Raw genomic sequence first — 8,723 nt, 5'->3', positions numbered from 1 at the left:
TGTCTCTGGGGTCCCTTAACCTAGCTACCTCACTACACCTGACAGGTGGATCTTGAGCCTCCGCTATCTGAGAGCTTGGCTACATGTCTGCGGCAGTGCTTCCACCCAGTGGAGCATCCGGGGTAGGGATGTGGGAACATACTTGGTACAATGAGACTGACACAGCCTAATGTGAACTAACTTTATAAAGTAAGTAGCAAATGAACAACATACATAGGATAATACAATAGTGTAACACAGATAGGAATGCAATGTGGATTTTCCTCACCCACCCACTAGCACACCTGTGACCCACCACCTTATCTTCGCCCTAACGGCCATTGGTGCACATAGGAGTGTTGGGGCCCTTATAAGTCCTGCTCCGCAGCATCACAGAAGCAGCCTGCACTGTGTAACATCCACACTGGACCTCAGAGTCTTTACTTTGAGTAAGGAGACAGGTGCCCTGTAGTGGAATAGGGAAGAGGCTTTAGGCTTACCCTCACACCATTACCTAGGTCAGTCCAGCAGCGGGCTCCTCTCTCTGTATTCACCAGATGTCTGGACTCAGTGCTTGTCTCTGCCAGCAGATCTCTCTCTCAGCTGGTGTGGTCCTGTGTGAAGCAAGTTCTCTCAGCTAGGTGCTGTCTCTGTGGTGCAGTCTCTCACAGCTTTTTCTCTGGCTAAACTTGTGGTCATCTGAGCAAATCTTCAGGGCACAGGACCTGTGTGATGTCACAATCATGTGACAGAAGTCTCCGCCAATCAGCATTATCTCTCATGAAATAGCTGCTAATCATGTGATCACGGCTCCAGTCTTTATTAACAGAATACTAGTTCATTTGTGGTCTCCATCCGCCATCTACTGGGCATTTCAGATAATGCAGCCAATTCCACAAGGGTTACATGTGATTGGTTGCTATGGCAACAAAGAGATGCTTTTTCTTTTAGAAAGTTTTTGGTGATCCCCCCTTCACTGGGTGAACATAACCTTACAAGCTCTCCACAGACACAGACATATGGTAAAGGCTCAGGGTTGGGACAAGTATTATTGCAGGGGTATTACAATGTGCAGCATCGGAGCCATCAGATGCATGAAATGAAAAACTATCAATCAATGATCCTGATATGATTCTTGCTTTATACTACTGAACAGGTGCATGGTTATAGGGGGTGCAGAGGTGGGTTTGCATCCAGGCCCAGGGCTAGGTTATAGGGGGTGCAGAGAGTGCGCTTGCATCAGGGCCCAGGAGCTAAGGGGCCTATATGGTCTCTCTTTGTTATATAAGGAGACCAGTATTATAAATATAGCGTTATAGTTGGAGGCCCTGTTATGGATTTTGCACTGGGCCTCTGCATCTTCAAGTTAAGGAGGTACTCAAACAATTTTTTTTAATCAACTGGTGCCAGAAAGTTAAACAGATTTGTAAATTACTTCTATTTAAAAATCTTAATCCTTCCATTACTTATCAGCTGCTGTATGCTCCAGAGGAAGTTGAGTTGTTCTTTCCAGTCTGATCATAGTGATCTCTGCTGACACCTCTGTCCATGTCAGAAACTGTCCAGAGTACAAGCAAATCCCCATAGCAAACCTCTGTTACTCTGGACAGTTCCTGATAAGGACAAAGGTGTCAGCAGAGAGCACGGTGGTCAGACTGAAAATAAATCCAGAAAGAAATACAACTTCCTCTGTAGTATAAAGAAGCTGATGAGTATTGAAAGGATTAACATTTTAAATAGAATTAACTTACAAATCTATTTAACTTTGTGGCCAGTTGATCTTAAAAAATTTGTTCTCCACCGGAGTACCTGTCACGATTCGGCTTACAGGTAGTGGATCCTCTGTGTCAGCGAGGGATTGGCGTGGACCGTGCTGGTGGACCGGTTCTAAGAGGCTACTGGTGTTCACCAGAGCCCGCCACAAAGCGGGATGGTCTTGCTGCGGCAGTAGCAACCAGGTCGTATCCACTAGCAACGGCTCAACCTCGCTGACTGCTGAGAAGGCGTGGGACAGAAGGACTAGGCAGAGGCAAGGTCAGACGTAGCAGAAGGTCGGGGCAGGCGGCAAGGTTCGTAGTCAAGATGGATAGCAGAAGTTCAGGTAACACAGGCTTTGGACAACACTAAACGCTTTCACTGGCACAAGGCAACAAGATCCGGCAAGGGAGTGCAGGGGAAGTGATGTGATATAGCCAGGGAGCAGGTGGAAGCCAATTAAGCTAATTGGGCCAGGCACCAATCATTGGTGCACTGGCCCTTTAAGTCTCAGAGAGCTGGCGCGCGCGCGCCCTAGAGAGCGGAGCCGCACGCGCCAGCACATGACAGCAGGGGACCGGGACGGGTAAGTGACTTGGGATGCGATTCGCGAGCGGGCGCGTCCCGCTGTGCGAATCGCATCCCCGACGGCCATGTCAGTGCAGCGCTCCCGGTCAGCGGGACCGACCGGGGCGCTGCAGGGAGAGAGACGCCGTGAGCGCTCCGGGGAGGAGCAGGGACCCGGAGCGCTCGGCGTAACAGTACCCCCCCCCCCTTAGGTCTCCCCCTTTTTTTGTCCGACAACTGCTTTACCTGGGACGAGGACACCGGGAAAGAATGGAGGGTTTCCTCAACGGCAGGCAGTACAGCAGGAGTGGGAATGGGGAGGGAGGGCAGAGGGTGAAACTTGGCACGGGACAGGGTGACACCAGGACGGGGGCCATGAGGAGGCACTGAGGCTTGCCTGACGGGACTGGGAGGGGGGGAGAGGCATTTCTTGTGGCAAGCAGAGTCCCAGTTCTTGATCTCCCCGGTGGTCCAGTCAAGGGTGGGAGAATGAAGCTGGAGCCATGGCAGACCGAGGAGGACCTCAGAGGTGCAGTTGGGAAGGACGAAAAATTCAATCCTTTCGTGGTGGGGTCCAATGCACATTAAGAGGGGTTTTGTGCGGTAACACACGGTGCAATCCAATCTAACTCCGTTGACCGCGGAAATGTAGAGCGGCTTGACGAGACGGGTCACCGGGATGCAGAACTTATTCACCAAAGACTCCAAAATGAAATTCCCAGAGGCACCAGAGTCCAAGCAGGCCACGGCTGAGAGGGAGGAATTGGCTGAAGGAGAAATCCGCACGGGCACCGTGAGACGTGGAGAAGCAGACTTTGAACCAAGAGACGCCACACCCACGTGAGCTGTGCGTGCGTGCGTTTCCCAGACGTGGAGGACGAATAGGGCAATCCACCAAGAAATGCTCGGTACTGGCACAGTACAGACAAAGATTTTCTTCCCTACGGCGATTCCTCTCTTCCTGGGTCAGGCGAGACCGATCCACTTGCATGGCCTCCTCGGCGGGAGGCCCAGGCGTAGATTGCAAAGGATGCTGTGGGAGAGGTGCCCAGAGATCTAAGTCTTTTTCCTGGAGGAGCTCCTGATGTCTCTCAGAAAAACGCATGTCAATGCGGGTGGCCAAATGGATAAGTTCTTGCAGGTTGGCAGGAATCTCTCGTGCGGCCAGCACATCCTTGATGCTACTGGATAGGCCTTTTTTAAAGGTCGCGCAGAGAGCCTCGTTATTCCATGATAATTCGGAAGCAAGAGTACGAAATTGGATGGCGTACTCGCCCACTGAAGAATTACCCTGGACCAGGTTCAGCAGGGCAGTCTCGGCAGAAGAAGCTCGGGCTGGTTTCTCGAAGACACTACGGACTTCAGCGAAGAAGGACTGGACTGTGGCTGTGGCAGGATCATTGCGGTCCCAGAGCGGTGTGGCCCAAGACAAGGCTTTTCCTGAAAGAAGGCTCACTACGAACGCCACCTTAGACCGTTCTGTAGGAAACAAGTCCGACAACATCTCCATATGCAGGGAACATTGAGACAGAAATCCACGGCAGAGTCTAGAGTCCCCATCAAATTTGTCCGGCAGGGACAAGCGGAGGCTAGGAGCGGCCACTCGCTGCGGAGGAGGTGCAGGAGCTGGCGGAGGAGATGGTTGCTGCTGTAGCAGAGGCAGAAGTTGCTGTAACGTGGCGGTCAACTGCGACAGCTGCTGTCCTTGTTGGGCAATTTGCTGCAATTGCTGAGCGACCACCGTGGTAAGGTCAGCGAGACTTGGCAGCGGCACCTCAGCGGGATCCATGGCCGGATCTACTGTCACGATTCGGCTTACAGGTAGTGGATCCTCTGTGTCAGCGAGGGATTGGCGTGGACCGTGCTGGTGGACCGGTTCTAAGAGGCTACTGGTGTTCACCAGAGCCCGCCGCAAAGCGGGATGGTCTTGCTGCGGCAGTAGCAACCAGGTCGTATCCACTAGCAACGGCTCAACCTCGCTGACTGCTGAGAAGGCGTGGGACAGAAGGACTAGGCAGAGGCAAGGTCAGACGTAGCAGAAGGTCGGGGCAGGCGGCAAGGTTCGTAGTCAAGATGGATAGCAGAAGTTCAGGTAACACAGGCTTTGGACAACACGAAACGCTTTCACTGGCACAAGGCAACAAGATCCGGCAAGGGAGTGCAGGGGAAGTGATGTGATATAGCCAGGGAGCAGGTGGAAGCCAATTAAGCTAATTGGGCCAGGCACCAATCATTGGTGCACTGGCCCTTTAAGTCTCAGAGAGCTGGCGCGCGCGCGCGCCCTAGAGAGCGTAGCCGCGCGCGCCAGCACATGACAGCAGGGGACCGGGACGGGTAAGTGACTTGGGATGCGATTCGCGAGCGGGCGCGTTCCGCTGTGCGAATCGCATCCCCGACGGCCATGTCAGTGCAGCGCTCCCGGTCAGCGGGACCGACCGGGGTGCTGCAGGGAGAGAGACGCTGTGAGCGCTCCGGGGAGGAGCAGGGACCCGGAGCGCTCGGCGTAACAGTACCTCTTTAAGTCACTTCTACCGAGCATTTACTTTGTGCCTATATATGCTATTGTACAATCCTTCTACTGTATGTAAGTGTTTATGGCTATGTAATACAGCATTATCAACTGCTTAGTAGTGTTGAGTTATATTGGATTGCATGGTACCGTTATCATGACATCTTATCTTGTCTTTGTATATTTATTGGAACATCTAGTGTCCCCATTATATGCTGTGCCTTGATTCATAAAAGGGGTACTTTGGAGAGCTGAATTTAGGGGATTAGTGTCTGATCACGAGAGATCTGACTGCTGGGTCCTCCCATGATCTCTGTACAGGGCCCGTCCCACTTACCTGCCCTTGTCATACTCCGGCCCCCAACTTCCTGTTGCTCACAGAATCCTTCTCAGAAGGGCATGGGCCCTTAAAATTTATCAGCAGGTTAGGAATCCCTAACCCGCTGTCATATTTGCTTTAAACATGAATGTTGTAAATGACAGACTGGTACAGAGGGAAACATCGAACCCTCCTAACAATGTACAATCTATACCACAAAATGGTGTCAATAAAAATTCCAACTCATATCAAAGAAAGTTTGACTTGACAAGTTGAACGATAAATAAAAAAAAAAAGCTATGGCTCTCAGAATACAGTGATGTAAAAAGCAAAAAAATGTTGTGTCCTTAACGGAGATCTGCAGAGTTTGACATATATCCCTTATCCACACGATAGGGGCTAAGTGTCTGATCACGGGGGGGTCCGAATGCTGGGACCCCTTGCAATCTCCTGTACTCTGCTGTGGCCCTCCCGTGCAGGAGGCGTGTTGGCCGCAGCATGACAACACGGACGACACGCCCCCTCCATGTATCTCTATGGGAGAGGCGGAGATGCAACGTTCGTGCATCCCCGCCCCTACCATCGAGCTGTATGGAGGGGGCGTGTGGCCAACCTCAGTGAGGTTGGCGACACGTGCATTGGCCACGCAGAGCCGCTGCAATGCCGGGTCTAGATATGGGAGATCGCAGGGGGGCTCAACGAGGATGAGTGTCTAACACTGCAGTACTCCTTTAAAGGGGTTTTCCAGCCAAAACATATGATAACATGATACATAAATACAGTAGTAGTCATAATAATAATAGTAGTAGTTGTAAAGAAAGGATTCATAAATTGTTTGGAGCTGTGGTGCTGGGTAACTGCAAAGCAGAGACCATAACACCATCAACTATTAGGCCACAAAATAGTGGTCTATAATTTTCTACAGTATAAAACTAGAGATAAAAAATCCAATAAATCCAGCAAAATAAAATAAAATGATGCTTGATTATTAACAGGGCATATATAACAACATAACATTTCCTACTGCAGAACTGAAATACAAATGCAATTTATATTCATAAATCATAAAGTTAAAGATAGTGTCTGGTTAGACTGTAGGCTTCAGACATATGCAGCAGTTAAGATAAGAAATATGGTGATCATATATTGACCAGATGGCCATTTTATTGCAGAAACTGTTTGAAATTTGTCCTGCAGAACTGCAGTATTTCTGCCATAGATGTATACTCTTTTATGTCTCCTGTATTAAAATAGCCATCTGGTTACTGTGGCAACAAACCAGACATAAAATTAAAGGTGATAGTTTTATTGAGTTTCGTAACTGTCCACGTGTAAGCTTTAAGTTCCTATAGTTTAGAAATGTCCCTGTTTTATGGTGACACAAATAAATTATGGATGACTCGGTATGTCACCATGATTATTTCTGACGCTAAAATTTGAAAGAGAGAAGCAATAAGACATTTTGAAAACAAAATTATTGGATGGACATAAAGTGTCTGAATAGATACATTGTCACACCAACCTTTGCTCTGTGCACTGAGGACAAGCAGGGCTCTGTGCACTAAGGACAAGCAGGGCTCTGTGCACTGAGGACAAGAAGGGATCTATGCACTGAGGGCAAGCAGGACTCTGTACACTGAGGGCAAGCAAGACTCTGTACACTGAGGGCAAGCAGGACTCTGCACACTGAGGGCAAGCAGGACTCTGCACACTGAGGGCAAGCAGGACTCTGCACACTGAGGGCAAGCAGGGCTCTGTGCACTGAGGGCATGCAGGGCTCTGTGCACTGAGGGCAAGCAGGGCTCTGTATACTGAGGAGAAGCAGGGCTCTGTGCACTGAGGGCAAGCAGGGCTCTGTGCACTGAGGACAAGCAGGGCTCTGTATACTGAGGAGAAGCAGGGCTCTGTGCACTGGGGGCAAGCAGGACTCTGTACACTGAGGGCAAGCAGGACTCTGTACACTGAGGGCAAGCAGGACTCTGTACACGGAGGACAAGCAGGGCTCTGTGCACTGGGGACAAGCAGGGCCCTGTATACTGGGGACAAGCAGGGCTCTGTAAACTGAGGACAAGCAGGGCTCTGTACACTGAGGACAAGCAGGGCTCTGTGCACTGAGGACAAGCAGGGCTCTGTACAATTAGGACAAGCAGGGCTCTGTGCACTGAAGGCAAGCAAGGCTCTGTGCACAGAGGACAAGAAGGGATCTATGCACTGAGGACAAGCAGGGCTCTGTACAATGAGGACAAGCAGGGCTCTGTGCACTGAGGACAAGCAGGGCTCTGTGCACTGAGGACAAGCAGGGCTCTGTGCACTGAGGACAAGCAGGGATCTGTGCACTGAGGGCAAGCAGGGCTCTGTGCAGTGAGGGCAAGCAGGCGATCCCGCATCATATCGCCGGCCGGTACGCTCATCAACGGCCGGGACCCGCGGCTAATACCACACATCGCCGATCGCGGCGATGTGCGGTATCAACCCTTTAGAAGCGGCGGTCAAAGCTGACCGCCGCTTCTAAAGTGAAAGTGAAAGTGACCCGGATGCTCAGTCGGGCTGTTCGGGACCGCCACGGTGAAATCGCGGCGTCCCGAACAGCTGACCGGACACCGGGAGGGCCCTTACCTGCCTCCTCGGTGTCCGATCGACGAATGACTGCTCCGTGCCTGAGATCCAGGCAGGAGCAGTCAAGCGCCGATAACACTGATCACAGGCGTGTTAATACACGCCTGTGATCTGTGTAGAAGATCAGTGTGTGCAGTGTTATAGGTCCGTATGGGACCTATAACACTGCAAAAAAAATGTAAAAAAAAAAGTGTTAATAAAGGTCATTTAACCCCTTCCCTAATAAAAGTTTGAATCACCCCCCTTTTCCCATAAAAAAAAATAAAACAGTGTAAAAAAAATAAATAAATAAACATATGTGGTATCGCCGCGTGCGTAAATGTCCGAACTATAAAAATATATCATTAATTAAACCGCACGGTCAATGGCGTACGCGGAAAAAAATTACAAAGTCCAAAAAAGCATATTTTGGTCACTTTTTATACCATTAAAAAATGAATACAAAGTGATCAAAAAGTCCGATCAAAACAAAAATCATACCGATAAAAACTTCAGATCACGGCGCAAAAAATGAGTCCTCATTCCGCCCTGTACGTGGAAAAATAAAAAAGTTATAGGGGTCAGAAGATGACATTTTTAAACGTATACATTTTCCTGCATGTAGTTATGATTTTTTCCAGAAGTGCGACAAAATCAAACCTATATAAGTAGGGTATCATTTTAACCGTATGGACCTACAGAATAATGATAAGGTGTAATTTTTACCGAAATATGCACTGCGTAGAAACGGAAGCCCCCAAAAGTTACAAAATGGCGTTTTTTTTCGATTTTGTCGCACAATGATTTTTTTTTCCGTTTCGCCATGCATTTTTGGGTAAAATGACTAATGTCACTGCAAAGTAGAATTGGCGATGCAAAAAATAAGCCATAATATGGATTTTTAGGTGGAAAATTGAAAGGGTTATGATTTTTAAAAGGTAAGGAGGAAAAAACGAAAGTGCAAAAACGGAAAAACCCTTAAGGGTCCTTAAGGGGTTA

General features: G+C 49.4%; 1 protein-coding gene across 2 annotated transcripts in view; it reads left to right on the top strand.

The window, feature by feature from the left end:
* LOC130274198 (MORN repeat-containing protein 3-like) overlaps positions 1–8,723 on the top strand; it is a 35,417-nt gene that overhangs the window by 6,790 nt on the left and 19,904 nt on the right. The window contains exon 1 of one of the 2 annotated variants that reach the window (XM_056522242.1): positions 954–1,001. The exons of the other annotated variant lie outside the window; for it this stretch is intronic. The gene's annotated coding sequence lies outside the window, so the exon portion shown is untranslated. Of the gene's footprint in view, positions 1–953; positions 1,002–8,723 lie in introns of those variants that run through there. 2 annotated transcript variants of the gene reach the window in all.

Source organism: Hyla sarda, chromosome 5 (assembly GCF_029499605.1).
Source record: "Hyla sarda isolate aHylSar1 chromosome 5, aHylSar1.hap1, whole genome shotgun sequence".
In the NCBI taxonomy this organism is placed as follows: Eukaryota; Metazoa; Chordata; class Amphibia; order Anura; family Hylidae; genus Hyla; species Hyla sarda.
Note: the sequence above shows the minus strand (reverse complement) of the source record. Positions and strands in the feature narration are given on the sequence as shown.